General features: G+C 45.8%; 1 long non-coding RNA gene across 1 annotated transcript in view; it reads left to right on the top strand.

Moving 5' to 3' along the window:
• Positions 1-11,418, top strand: part of LOC137448802 (uncharacterized) — a 92,083-nt gene extending 80,665 nt beyond the window's left edge. The window contains exons 3-4 of the long non-coding RNA XR_010989219.1: positions 9,550-9,651; positions 11,302-11,418. This is a non-coding gene — a long non-coding RNA (uncharacterized lncRNA). The remainder of the gene's footprint in view (positions 1-9,549; positions 9,652-11,301) is intronic.
• The last annotated feature ends 2,927 nt before the right edge of the window (positions 11,419-14,345 follow it).

Genomic DNA, 14,345 nt, shown 5'->3' with positions numbered 1-14,345 from the left:
TGCTGTAATTTAATGGCTGTACTCAATAACCTTAAAGGTCTTTTTCAACCTAAATGATTCCATCATTCTAGCACTTACTTTATAATGTATAAAAGTCATGGCAGTTCTCAGCGTGCTCAAACCCTCTTTGGATTACCTTTTCCTTAGAATTGCATCCAGATGTACAGCTGCATACAGAGATATGGCTCTCCATAAAGTCCCAAAGCAGTTTCTTCCCTACATGTTGGTGGGATAGGAGAGTCCCTGTGACTTGTCTGTCTGAGCTGCTCAAAGTGCCCTAATGGCTTACAGCTGCACGGCAACGCAGATGCTCTTCCTGGCCGCATGGTTTCACGTGAGCTTACTGTACAAAGACAAATTGCTTTGCTCCCATCTTAAATTGCCTGTTCCATGGCACCTTGCCTGTAAATTAATAACAAATGGAAGAGAATCAGTAGAATTATATTTCTGCAAGAGAAATTGATCTGCTAACATTTAAATTCTCTGCCACAGGCTTCAGCAAATCTTTTAGTTGAAGGTAGGATTAACTTCTTCCCTACGGTTCCAACGTCTTGGCTTGGAGTGTTGTCAAAGATGCTTGAAGGATAGACATCCTTGCCTTTCAGCTTTTTGATCAGATCACTTTCATTTAGCCAGGTGCTATCACAGCCTCAAATTTCAAAGCCAAAAATAGACAGCTTCCCCCTCCCCCCCACTTCATCCCTTAGTTCTCTCAAATAGGTAACAATTCAGTGCTACCTCATGACCTTTCAAGTCTAGCTCACTGTATGTTAAGTGAACATAGTGATTTGGAGAGCAGAAGCCTCATACTTAAAGAGTTTGTTAAAAGGCACTAGAATCTCCTGTCCTTTATTTAAAGCAGTAGGTAATAGCAAAGTGACTTTACTCCTTTACTGCAGGACAGAGACGTGCCAGCTCTGGAGCCTAAATGCCTGATTCCTGCTTTCCACTTCAAAGAAGTCAGTCAGAACATCTTTACTTTTTACATGATTGCATCATAATATGTGAATCCATTAAACTGGCAGATCCTGCTTTCACCTGTACTACCATCAGTCCTGGCTAATTGACTAAGGGAAACTGGCACCAGATTTTGTGCCATCACAGGAGCAAAGAGTGGTGCTCAGCTCTTCACGGCCATCATATTCATACAGCTGAAAGTCAGGTGTCTGTGAGCCACTAGCGCTTGTAAAGGTTGAGAAACTGCTGAGTCCTGGCATGGGCCAAGAGGTAGTCACCTCTAGGTACCTTGGGAAAACTCAAAGCTGTCATGTGGTCTATTAGAGTCCAACTGTAATGGGAGGGCTGAGGTACAATGGGTACAAGAGTGCATGAGACATTTAAATTGGTGGTGTATCTCTTCTGTAGACAAAAGCCTTCAGTTCCCGGTGATATTTCTCTTGCTGACAGCCATTCTGTCTCTCTGAGAGGTCATGATTTTAAAAGTGAAGGTTGGAAGCTGCTGAGATGCAGTGGTGCATTATGGATAGGCAGAGAGACAAAGCTGTTCTAAGAAAACCCACTGATCTCAGAGGTAAGGGGAGAAGAAAGGCAAGAGCCATAAAGCAGCAAAATGGGCACATTTATAAACATCACTGAAAAAATATGGAGCTAAGAGAGTGCTTTGAAACAGAGTTTTTATTGCACACATTAAACATGCTTTCATTAGACTACCTGAAAGAAACAGGGGCAAGCCACAGATAAGCACTGTGCTTATTTTTAGTCTGTAGAAGGAAGAAAATTGGGTAAAGAGGGTAGAAACATGGGGAAAGGGTGCCAGGTAATAAGTGAGGGAACACTGAGGAGTAAAAAGGATAATAATCATCCAGTAGTGGAAATGAACAATTGCAGTGACAGAGGCTAATGTGTTAGGATTGCTCAAAGCCTCTTTATGCTGTTTAAATTCATGAGTGGCCAGACACACCTGGTTTCCAGCCACGCCAGGTACTCAAGGGACACCTAAAGTATTATTTCATTAAAACACTTAGCCAGGTTTTAACTGCCTGAAAAATTGTTTGGTTTCCCATGCCTATCTGATTGAAAGAGTTGGTTTTCTCCATAGGAACCCTTGGTGCTTCTCTCAGGCCAATAGTACTACTGCTGGTGCTCTGAAATACTTTATGGTGAAAAAACTCCAGAAATAAGCAGAGTGGAAAATAAAATACACCCTTACAGATGCACCCTCTGAGACAGTGCCATCCCAGAGGGCTGCAGAGGTCTTGGGTCCACCCATACCCCAACTCTAGGACATGAAATGAGCAGCCACCATCCTCCTGAGAGCAGAAAGCTGGGTGAATGTGCAGGATTGGCAGATCCAAGTAGTTTTGCTGTCACCTGAAAGAATAAAATCCTTTTATTTTATGTGCTGTGCCCAGAGGACTTTGCACCATCTCATAATGCTTCCTCCTGCTTTGTAAGCACAAGTTCCAGCTCTAACACTGGAAATGTTATAAACCAAGACTGAGGAGTCTTGGTTATAGCTCCCTGCTCAGTTTATCGTAACTCAGCTCTTGATACTTGAGATAACAGAGGCTTTTCCCCCAGTGCCTCTGGAAATATTCTTGCCCCTGACTCTGTCTATTTGCGGGCTGGAAAAAAGTCCCAACTGGACAAGACAAGCAAATGTAGCACTGAGAGTCACAAAATCACACTCACTCATGACTGGCACAGGTTTCAGACAGTCTGTCAGAGTATGTCTGTAAGTTTTGAAGCTTTTGTCATGAGCAAGAGTAATCCTAATAAGTTACTTGTGAATTCAGAGTTCTTAGAACTCAGCTATCTGAGAAGGTAAAGGGAGCTCCTGAACAGCTGATTTAATTATATGCAATTAAGAGCTAAAGGGTATCAGAAGCATGCAATCATACTCCCTTGATCTAGCAATTCATATTAATGACTCTCAGAGAGCATTTGCACCTTTATTATTTGCTGGTGCTCCTTCCTTGTGTAATTTATTTATTCCCATTGTACATCTCATGGTATCCAACCTGCAGAGTCTGCTCTGTTATGATGCTCTTCAAATTCTGTTTGGGGAATATGAGCCAGGCCTAGCAAATCCAAACCATGAGGGATTCTCTCTGTCCAGTGGAAGCTGCCTGCAAACTGAAATGCTGTCTCCAAAAAATTCCCTGTCAGTACAAAATGCAATCTTTAAATAACACAGAATCATTTCAGTTGGCAAAGACCTTTAAGAACATCAAGTCTAAACATTATCTAACTCTTCCAAAGCTGGTGCTAAACCAGTCACTCAGCACCACAGCTCTGCAGCTTTTAAACACCTCCAGAGCTGGGGATCCAAGCACCTCTCTGGGCAGCCTGTTCCAGCGTTTGAGAACCCTTGAAGTGAGGAATTATTTTCTACTGTCCAACCTAGAGCTCCCCAGTGCAGCTTGAGGCCATTTCCTTTCATCCTATCACTTGTGACTAGGGAGAAGAGACAGATCCCCACCTTGCTCCAGCCTCTTTTCAGGGAGCTGTGGAGAGCATTGAGGTCTCCCCTCAGCCTCCTTTTCTCCATACTGTCCCATCCCAGCTCCCTCAGCCGCCCCTCATAAGTTTTGAACTCGTTGGGTGAATAATTTCTGTGTTAACCACATTTCTTTGCTTTCTCTGGCACTCAGGTTGGCTACCAGCTCTGTCTCTAACTTATTTTGCAGAAGTAGCACAGCACCCTTTCAAAGAGCATAGCTTGAAATACATTATCAGTGAAATTATTAAAAGACCTAGCTAGGCAATCCTTCTGAGCAGCTAACAAACTAGACAGAGGTATCAGAGATCTACTATAGAGGGAAGTTATTATTTCAAGGCAGTCTCTATAAATGTAAAGTATTAAGAGAATTAGACCAAATATTAAACCAAATCACTGTTCCCACCCACACGATTTCTACTTTCTCCCATTGGCCTTCTTGGCCACAAGAGCACATTGCTGTCCCCTGGATAACTTGTTATCCACCAGGACTCCAGATCCTTCTCCAGTGAGATCCCCCTGCAGTCTGCCCTTCTCCAGGCTAAACAGACTCTTGAACTGAAATGCTTCAGAGGCACCTGAGCTGGCAGCACAACACACAGGGGAGACTTTATCTGCTTTTGCAATCCTTGTAGTGTGCAAATGACTTACAGCAATGTTAGCTCTAGCTCTGGTAGTGCTGGTGCTCTGCAGGAGCCTTTAGGGAATAGTGTAAATCCTTCAGTAACTTTTATGGCCAAGGCAGTGCAATGCAGTTATTTTGGGGCTTCAGTTAGCTCTCAGTGCCATACAACTCCATGAGAATCTGCATCTTTGTGAACAAGCTTCCTTCCAGGAAGCTTTAAAGGAAGAAGAATGCCTTAAAATATGAAACCAAAGCAATGTCATCAGCCTGAGGGACTGAAAGAGGAGCTCTAAAGAGACTGATGCAATGTGATATGCTTGAGAGCCTGAAATGTGCTCTAAAGAGTGTGAACTCCATTGTGCACCTTCCTTTTGTGTTTATCCCTGAAAGCACAGTTGTGGTGAAGCTAGGGACAGCCATCCTTACAAAAAGCAGTGAAAAGGCAGGAACAGATAATTGTGGTGAGCCCTGCCTACTCACCAAGTCACTGTGCCCTGCAAATTAATGTTAGATATTACAGCTTCTCCTGCTGCTCTTGCTTACAAAAAGGAAAGGTTCCTGTTTTCCACTCCTGCTTTCACTGGTTAAGTAGGGCCATAGCAGAAGGTGACTGAGTACAGAGGCATGAAAGGCTTGTTGGCATTTGTCTTAGTTTTTAGTGAGACAGATGCTCTCTTATCTCTTCCAAAAGGGGTAGAAGAAAAACCCTCCACAGTGTATTAGATAGAATTGGAAAGTTTAGATGGAAGTGTTATTCATAACTACATGCAACAGTACAAAGCATATAAAACACACAAAACCCATAGTCCACCTTGGCCATGGTTCTCCAACGAGCTCCTTAGGCCAAAGCTTCATACAAACATCCCTCCTAAATCAGGCCAGTAAACCCAGGCCTCAAATGTACCACCACCTCCACCCCCCATGCCCCTCTACCTGCATACCAAACCCACAATGATGCAGCTAAAATTCAGCTTGGCAGCTCCAGGCCCCAGCTGGCAGCGTTGCCAAGGCTGAACCAGGCCTCACTCCCCCACCAGAGCTAACAGCCTGTGCATCCTCCCAGGGAGCAGAGAGGGAGGAAAACAGGGCAGAGGCACCTTGTGCTGTCACCTTATAAAGGCTCTCCGGAAGGGATGTGGAGTCTTCTTCTCTGGAGACTTTCAAGAGCCATCTGGATGTGTTGCTGTGTGCCCTGTGCTAGATGCTGTGGTCCTGCTCTGGCAGGGGGTTTGGGCTCGATGATCTTTGGAGGTCCCTTCCAACCCTACCAATTCTGTGATTCTATGCAGGCATTCTGGGCATGAAATAACATGATTTCCTGTGTCCTCCCCCTGGGCTTTATGGTTTTTTAAAGACACCCAGGCTCAAACCATAACAGCAATAAGTCTGGGCTCTGAATTACCTCATTCCAGCCACCACGTACTGGGCATGTCATTCACCAGGCAGATTAATGCAAAGTGATGCTGCAAGCTCCTGAATGCTGCAGAGCTTAGTGAACTATTACTCTTCTGTATAAAGAGCCCTGGAAGTACACATGGGGATATGGGAAAGAGCTGGATCTGTCAGGAAGCTGTGTTGAACAATTACACAGCTACAGCTAGAAGCAGGGGAAAAAAGCTCTGCAGAAAACTGGAATTAATGAAGGCCATTCTTCTAATTGAGCCTCGGTGTTGTGGCTTTACTCTTGCTTTAGAAAACTGGCTCATCTCCAGTTCTGAAACTCACTTGTGTGGTGTAAGAGGAGGCATCATCTGGCCTTTGATATTTGCTGCTATTTTCAGCTGTGAAATCATTTAAGTGTTTTTGTAATTAATAAAAGCTTTTAAGTTGTTGGTTGGTTGGTTTTTAGGTGCGGGGTTTTTTCCCCTCTGTTTGGGCCAAGCTGTTTTAATTGCTCAAGTGCTAATGAGACAACAGGAGTTGGTTTGTATTAGAAAGGCTGTGGAACAGGGAGGTGATCATCTCCCCGTACTCAGCACTGGGGAGGCCACACCTCGAGGGCTGTGCTCAGTTCTGGGTCCCTCACTACAGGAAGGACATAGAGATGGCATGCTCAGAGAAGGGCAACAAAGCTTGTGAAGGGCCTGGAGCACATGGCCTACAAGGAGCTTCTGAGGGAGCTGGGGTTGTTCAGTCTGGAGAAAAGGAGGCTGAGGGGAGACCTCATTGTTCTCTACAACTACCTGAAGGGAGGTTGGAGTGGGGAGTGGGCAGCCTCTTCTCCTTGGTGCAAGTGACAGGACTAGAGAAAATGGATTCAAGCTGCAGCAAGGGAGGTTCAGGCTGGATGCTAGCAAATACTTCAAACATTGGAATGGGCTGCCTGGGGCACTGGTTGAGTCACCATTCCTGGAGGTGTTTACACAGCCTGTGGAGCTGGTACTTAGGGCCCTGGGTTGGTGTTGGCCCTTCAGTGCTGGGTGGAGCGTTGGACTGGATGATCTGTGAGGTCTCTTTCACCTGGCTGTTTTCTGTGATTGTGTGACTGTTTGTGATCTGACAGTGTATTCTCACGGGGCTAAAGGCATGGACACTTCTGATTTACTAGAAATAACCATGACATTTAGCTGACTGAGGTCTCTATCCCATGGTGAGCTTAACATAATCTTTGGTGAACAGTTGGCTTGCAGAACAAAGAAAACCTTAACAGGGAGTTAAAGGAAACCAGAACTGAGGAAGGAAGCCATGGTAGAGCATCTGGAATACAAATAGGAACAGAAACAGACCTGTATGTGTATGCATTGCTACTCAGGTTTACTTCTCTCTCATTAGCTCCTTTTCTGTGACTGCATTTCTGAAGAAAAGAAGCTGAAGGAAAGAGAAAGATGTTCAGAACTTTGTTGTTTGTGGTGGGTTTTTTAAGTAATGAGGGAAATACACTGACAAAGAATAAAAGCAGAAAGAAGGGAAACAGCAGCAGCATTTTGGAGGAATGGGAAATGAAACAGCTAAGAGGAAAAAACCAACCCAAACAGCCAAACCACCACAAATGATGCAGGATCTGGCTCAGCTGTATAAACCCTCTGTACTGTGTATCCGTGGGGCAGGAAAGATCTACAGCAATACAAGCTTCAAGGCCATGTGGAAGAGGAAGATTGTGAAATGCTGTGGTTTGCTTATACCCCAGGACCTGTTTTAGAGGAGTCTTTGATGGTGATCTGTGCTGCACAGGCTGCTAGCAAGTCTTCAGAAGCAACTTAGCTGTGGGTTTCTTGGTCTGCTTGGTTTTGATTTGGTTTTTACTTTTAAAGCGATGAGAAACCTTATTCCTTTTGCCAGATCAATACTTCCACCCTAAGATGTAGCACAATCCTGGCTTTCAGACATGGTGCTGAAGGACATGGCTTAGCATCAGACATGATAGAGTTAGACAATGGTTGGGCTTGATCTCAAAGGTCTTTTCCAAGCAATGAAAATCTCTGATTCAGTGATTTTGCCTGAGTGTGGATCTCCCAGCTTTGTCAATAAACCATGACATCCCTCATTTCACTAGGTGAAGAGGAGGGTGAAGGGAGGTGCTTCTCAGAAAGAGTGATTGGCCAGTGAGTGGTCTCTCAACAGCCAGCTGACCTGTGGCAGGGTGCTTAGAATCGAGGCAGCCCTCAGGACAGCAATCCTGTAAATCCAGAGGAGTTAGCAGAACAAAGAATGTCCTTTTTGTTGTGACTTGGGAGCCCCCTGTGGCTGCAGATTGCCCAGGGAGGTGGTTGAGGCCCCATCCTTGGAGATATTCAAGTTCAGGCTCAGTGGGGCTCTGGGCAACCTGATCTAGTTTTTACTTATAACCTTTTAGGTGTGCAAATTACAGAAGGTTATTGTCAGCATGAAGACCAAAAAGTCAGCCAGGGTGCAAAATCTGGTATGAAGTCATGATCAGCTCTGTATGAATCATTCTTTCAAAAGACAAAGGCAGGTACTCAGTGATCTAACCACACATGCCTCAGGGAAATTTACATGCCAGTGCTGTACTCCTCAGGATTTAATAATGCATACACATCCTTAACATGCTACTTAGCAAATGTGGGGAATATCATTTCTCAGTCTGGCAGAATTTCCCCTAGCTTCATTTTTTATCCTGTTACCTTGCCCTACAATTCAAAATGAATAATCATCTCAATACTGCTTAATAAAAATACACTTAGAAGGAAAAGAAATGAACTTTTAGTGGATTTAGGGGAACTCATGTGTATCACACAGCACTGGAGAGAGCTGTTGAATCACCAAGAGCAATAGGGAGAAGCAGGGACAAAAAGTGAAGGGTGTTGAAATGTGTAAGGAGGGGAAAAAGACAGTTGCAGCATGGCAAAACTGAAAAGCATTTCAAAGATCCTGCCAATGACTCTGCTTGCTGGCAGGGTTTGAAAATGCTAGCAACTGCTACAGCCACGTGCACCCTGCATGTTTCTTTGTTATGTACACTTGGAATCTTCCTGGAAAGTGGTCTTGTTCCATGGTACAAATGACTCCAAACAGTTATGCTTCTTACTGGCACAGCTCTGGTTTTGTCCAGACCTACCTGAAGGGCAGCCTCTTCTCCTTGATGTGAAGCCACAGGCCTAGAGGAAATGGTTTCAAGCTGAAACCATTCTTCACAGAGAGGGTTCTCAAGCATAGGAATGGTCTGCCCAGGGCAGTGGTGGAGTCACCATCCCTGGAGGTGTTTAAGCAGCCTGTGGACCTGGTGCTTAGGGACGTGGTTTAGTGTTGGTTGAAGGTTGGACTGGAAGAACTTTGAGGTCTTTTCTAACTGTATGTTTTCTGTGATTCTAAATTGGGTCCTTTGTAGTGATGAAGGAGGCCTGAAAGTTTAGTATGTGTGCTTCTTTCTAAAGATCATCTTCTACCTAAATGAGAGCTCACTTGGCTGTCAGATGTTCACGGAGGAGCAAGATAAGTGCACTGTACTTACATTATGGATCATGGATGGTGGTGATGTGGCTCCCTCTACTGCAGTATCCTAGATGGTGTTGGTGGTCCCTGTCAAGATTCTCTGGCTTGGCTATGAGAGAAATCCCCTCTCAGTCTTCTCTTCTCCAGAGTAAACAGCCCCAGGTCCCTCAGCCTTTCCTCATAAGGCAGTGCTCCAGCCCCTCAACCATCCTTGTAGCCCTCTGTTGCACTCTCTCAAGTAGATCCCTGTCCCTTTTGAACTGGGGAGCCCAAAACTAGACACAATATTCCAGGTGTGGCCTCACCAGGGCCAAGTAGAGGGGGAGGATAACCTCCTTCAATCTGCTGGACACACTCCTCTTAATGCATGCCTGAGGACTGCATTTGGAACGGACTTGGAAAAGGATTGAATGGCAATTTGCACTTACTCCAAGCATGCTTACTTGAAATTGAGATAGGAATTTACATCTACTTTACAGGTACCTGGAATGATTGTGGCACTGGTGCAGGAGGCCACTGCCTGGGCTTTCAGCAGAGGAGTAATGCTGTGTGTTTTTCCTTTGTGTATTTGCAGCAGCAGTGAGCATCTGTGATTCGAGCTCATCTCTGACTTTGCAGTGGGATCAGCTGGCACTGAAGTTTTCACAGTCACCTCCATCTGAAGCAGAAGCCAAAGGTAACAAATTAGATATTGAGTAGTAAGGATTTTGAGTCAGATACTGATGATCTTGAAGGCCTTTTCCATGTTGATTGTATGAGTCTGTAATGATCAGCACCTAGCTCCTCTGCCACTTTCAACCACTCCAGCTACATGCCTGCCTGCTACCAGATACTTTCTTACTCTCAATGGACACTTATGAAAGTGGGCCACCCTTCATACACTGCTGGGAAGATCATAGAAGGATGGAATCATAGAATGGTAGGGGCTGAAGGGGACACCTGGAGATCATTAGGTCCAACCCCCCTCCCAAAGTAGGATCTCCTAGGGAGGGTCACACAAGAACATGTCCAGGTAGGTTTTGAAAGTCTCCAGAGAAGGAGACTCCACAATCTATCTGGGCAGCCTGCTCCAGTGCTCCAGCACCCTCACCAGAAAGAAGTTTTTTCTCACACTGAACTGGACCCTCCTGTGTTCCAGTTTGTGTCCATTGTCCCTCATCCTGCATCACAGAGTCAGAGAGTCATAGAATGCGCTGGGTTGGAAGGGCTCAGCTAGAAGTCACCTAGACCAAGTGCCCTGCAGTAAGCTGGGACATCCCCAACTAGAAGAGTTCAGGAAAGACAACCTTCTCAATTCAACACCATGTGTCTGTGCATACCCAAACCCATGGGCACATGCACTAGATGCACTCTCAAGAGGATGCAGAACTTCCCAGTTGTGTCCCATCAGCTGCACACTGGTGAGTCCCAGGGTTTATTCTTTGACATTCATAACACATGATAGCTTTTGTGAAACCTCAGATTCCAAATCCCCAGGATGGCATGAGAATTTTTTATCTGAAAGGAGTCAGACTCTCAGCTTTCATCATTCCAGAGAACTGTTTGAAAATTAGACCACTTGCAGCTTGAAAAACCACCAGCAAATTTGAAAGTTCATTATGTTTTCAGGACTTGGGGGGGGTTAATGCCTGAAGCTGGCAATACAGCATAAGTCCTATCCTGCTGTCAGCTCACAGATTTGACTTAAATTAGATACTAAAGGAGTTCAGCAGTCCTCATCAACAAAAAAAGTCTGGGGCCATCTGTTTCCAAGAGTTTCTTCTAAAATTATGAATCCCTGTTCCAAGTGCTGCCCAGCTGTAGTTAGCTGAGAGGTAAGCAAGCCACTGCCTGAGGGAAGAGAACAGAAAGCTCACCTGGAAAATGAACAAACTTGGCCAGTGATTTAGTAAGATTCTGTTATTCTAGTTGGGAAGTGTTTCAAAGGAATTAGCTGCATTTTGTGTCCACAGAGGAATAAATCACAGGGGAGGGACCTTGAAAGATCACTTAGACCAACCCCCCTGCCAGGGCAGGGTCTCCTGGAGTAGGTCACACAGGAACACATCCAGGCAGGTTTTGAATGCCTCCAGAGAAAGAGACTCCACAACCACTCTGGGCAGCCTGCCCCAGTGTTTTGTCACCCTCAGAGTAACAAAGTGTTTTAAAAGTGCAGCAATTGGATGAGGTAGTTCAATTATGAAGCAGGGTTTTCTTCAAGAGAGCCTGTGTTAAGAATTATGGAAGAATGTGGGAGGAGAGAGCGGATGCTCCGAGACGAGCGAAAAACATTCAGCTGCACTTCTGTTAGTACAAAACCTGTGCTGTATTATTACTATGAGCACAGGGTATTCAGGATGCACAGTAACAGACAAGCCAAGCAACGATGTGGGAGTCTTCCTGATGAAACTACCTTCCTGAAACTATGAAGAAAAGAGAAGGTGTCAAACAGAAGAGCATGACATGTGAAAGAAGAAAACAGCGACAGAAAGGTAGGGTGTAAAACGAGACACCTTCTCCTGGTAACCCTGTGGAAAAGTCAAACTCAGTGACAGAAACTATGCCTTAAATTGTGCCTCATTGAACAGCACAGCTGGAAGCTTTGACATGTGGAGTTCAGGCAGCACTGAGGGCAGGCTTGCTGTGCAACTAGTCTAACCTCTCAACTGCTGGGTGTCAAATCTGTGACAATGGCAGTGCCTAGAGAATGAGCAGCAGAGAGGTTTTCTGTCTGGCACAGCCACAACAACTCACATTTCTGATGAAAATTGTGATCCACAAAGTGACAGAGTCACATAAGCAAGATGCTTCTAACCCATGGCTACAACAGTTCTGTTCAGAGATGGATAATAGAATCATAGACTTCTCAGGGTTGGAAAGGACCTCAAAGATCATCCAGTGCCAACCCCCTGCCATGGGTAGGGACACCTCACCTTGATCAGGTTGCTCACAGCCACGTCCAGCCTGGCCTTAAAAACTTCCAGGGATAAGGCTCCTATCACCTCCCTGGGCAACCTGTTCCACTGTCTCACCACAAAACCATTCTGTGATTCTAGGATTCTGCAGTTCAGATGCTGTGGGTCTGCTGTGGCCCCTATTACAAGAAAGATCTGGGTGTGCTGGAAGGTGTCCAAAGAAGGGCCATGAGGATGATCAGAGGGCTGGAGCTGAGAGAGTTGGAGATATTCAGTCCAGAGAAGGCTCCAAGGAGACCTTATTGTGGCCTTCCAGTATCTGCAGGGGGCTACAAGAAAGGTGGTGAGGGACTTTTTAGGGTGTCAGGTAGTGATAGGACTAGGAGGAATGGAGCAAAACTTGAAGTGGGTAGATTCAGATTGGATGTTAGGAAATAGTTCTTCCCCAGGAGGGTGCTGAGAGCCTGGCACAGGCTGCCCAGGGAGGTGGTGGAAGCCTCATCCCTGGAGGTGTTTGCAGCCAGGCTGGATGTGGCTGTGAGCAACCTGCTGTGGTGTGAGGTGTCCCTGCCCATGGCAGGAGGGTTGGAGCTGGCTGATCCTTGAGGTCCCTTCCAGCCCTGACAATTCTATGGTTCTATGCTGCAAGGCACAGTATGGCCAAAGTTGTTTCAGTTTCAAAACCTTTGAGCTATCATCCTGAAAAAAGCCAAATTCTTGCCATTTCCAATGTTCCTAGAATGGAAATTGTCCAGAATCACTTAGGGAGCTGAAAAGCACAGTTGAAGGCTGTGTGGGAGTATTTGCATGTGCATTGGCAGGGACAGAGGGAGGAAAAGAATTAAGATAAATACAGCACTTTTCAGTGTTCAGCTGAGGTTGGTGTAAAGTCTGCACTAAGAGCACCTTAACAGTTCCCTGAGGTTTTCTCTTCCAAAGAAAATACATTTTTGAAGAGAAGAACAGAGTTGTTCATAATGTTTCCAGTGATGTCACCTTTTGTGGCCTTCCATTAAACAACTTCACAGGATTGCTTTACTTGGTAGGGAAACAAGTCGAATTCTGTTCTCTCCAGCTCCTTCACGTCTGCCTTACGCTGTGGTGCCCAAAACTGAGCCCAGTACTCCATACATGGCCTCACCAGTGCCGAGCATGGGGGAACAATCACCTCTCTAGTCCTAGCTGGCCATGCTATTCCTGATGCATCAACCACTTGTCTGCCCAAGTGGCCAAGGCCAAGTGGTTCATGTTCAGCCAGCTGTCAGTTAACAGCCTGTCCTAGTTTAGAGCAGGAGAGATTGCCCTGTTGCTCCATGAGGGGCAAAAGAATAATGCTCACACAAATGGATTGGATAGTCATGGAAAGTTTAAATGGCAAAGTAATTCATATGCTACAAAGCATAGTGTGAGCACAGCAAAGCATATAAAGTTCAAAGAAATCCCCAGTCTAATCTTAACATGTAAGTTCCTCTACTCCAGACAAAAATCCCAACACTTCCCTTCTGGGGTTCACCAAAACCCCCAGGGCTTGCTCTTCTCCTCCAACTGGAGGCTGGTTTCAGGCTGGCCAGGCCTGAACTGCCCCCACTATTTACCCTGGCATTAGGTCTAAACAGGCCAAGATTGTGCAGGAAATAGTTACTCAGGCCAAAGAGGCCTCTAATACTTCCCCATAATTACCAGATAAGAAACCATCTCTCCCAAGGGAGCAGAGAGGGAAGAAAGAGAAAGACAATAACTTTGCAGCCAGATTTGTAAGGGTGCAGGATCTATGGGAAGAAATACACTGTTTCTGGGGCACTGGAGGTCTCAACTGTGGCTTCTTTATTTGGAGGCACCCAGCCTAAACTGCCACTCCCCCCAGGTCCTTTTCTGCTGAGCAGCTAGCTCTCCAGCCACCCAGCCCCAAGCCTGTAGCACTGCAGAGATTTCCTGCTGCTGCGCAGGACTCAGCACTTGGCGGTGGTGAAGCCCATATGGCAGGCCTCAGCCCATCTACTCAGCCTGTCCAGGGCCCTCTGGATTGCTTTATTTCCTGCAGCCAGCTGACAAAAACGTGCTACCCAAGCACCTGTGCAGCTACCAGTGCTGGCAAGTGGTTTTGATAGGAACAGCAATACCCCCCAAGGGAGTTGTCCTGCAGTGTGTTCCACTTCCAAGCACTTCTCAGTCCTTGTGCTTTGGAATCTTCTGGAGTACTGTCAGGAAGCAAAATGCAGTTGCTTTTCTAACTCAGTTTCAGGTGTGTGTAGCTGGGGGTTGCTTATGGAAGCAATAGATGATGAGTTACATGGGAAAAAACACCCTTTGAAATGAAGTGTAAGTAATTGTGTTGGGAAGAACAGGCTGTTGAAGTCCTGCAGTATCGTTTGGCTTGGCGGGACCTCTTGTGGGCAAATCCCTGCCTTGCACTTTCCACTTTCTCACTCGCAGTAGGAGCAAGCCTGGGACGCTTTTTTGGCCACAGGTGTACTGA

Source organism: Melanerpes formicivorus, unplaced genomic scaffold, assembly GCF_026170545.1.
Source record: "Melanerpes formicivorus ecotype bairdi unplaced genomic scaffold, bMelFor1.0.p_v2 SCAF_26, whole genome shotgun sequence".
Classification (NCBI taxonomy): domain Eukaryota; kingdom Metazoa; phylum Chordata; class Aves; order Piciformes; family Picidae; genus Melanerpes; species Melanerpes formicivorus.
Note: the sequence above shows the minus strand (reverse complement) of the source record. Positions and strands in the feature narration are given on the sequence as shown.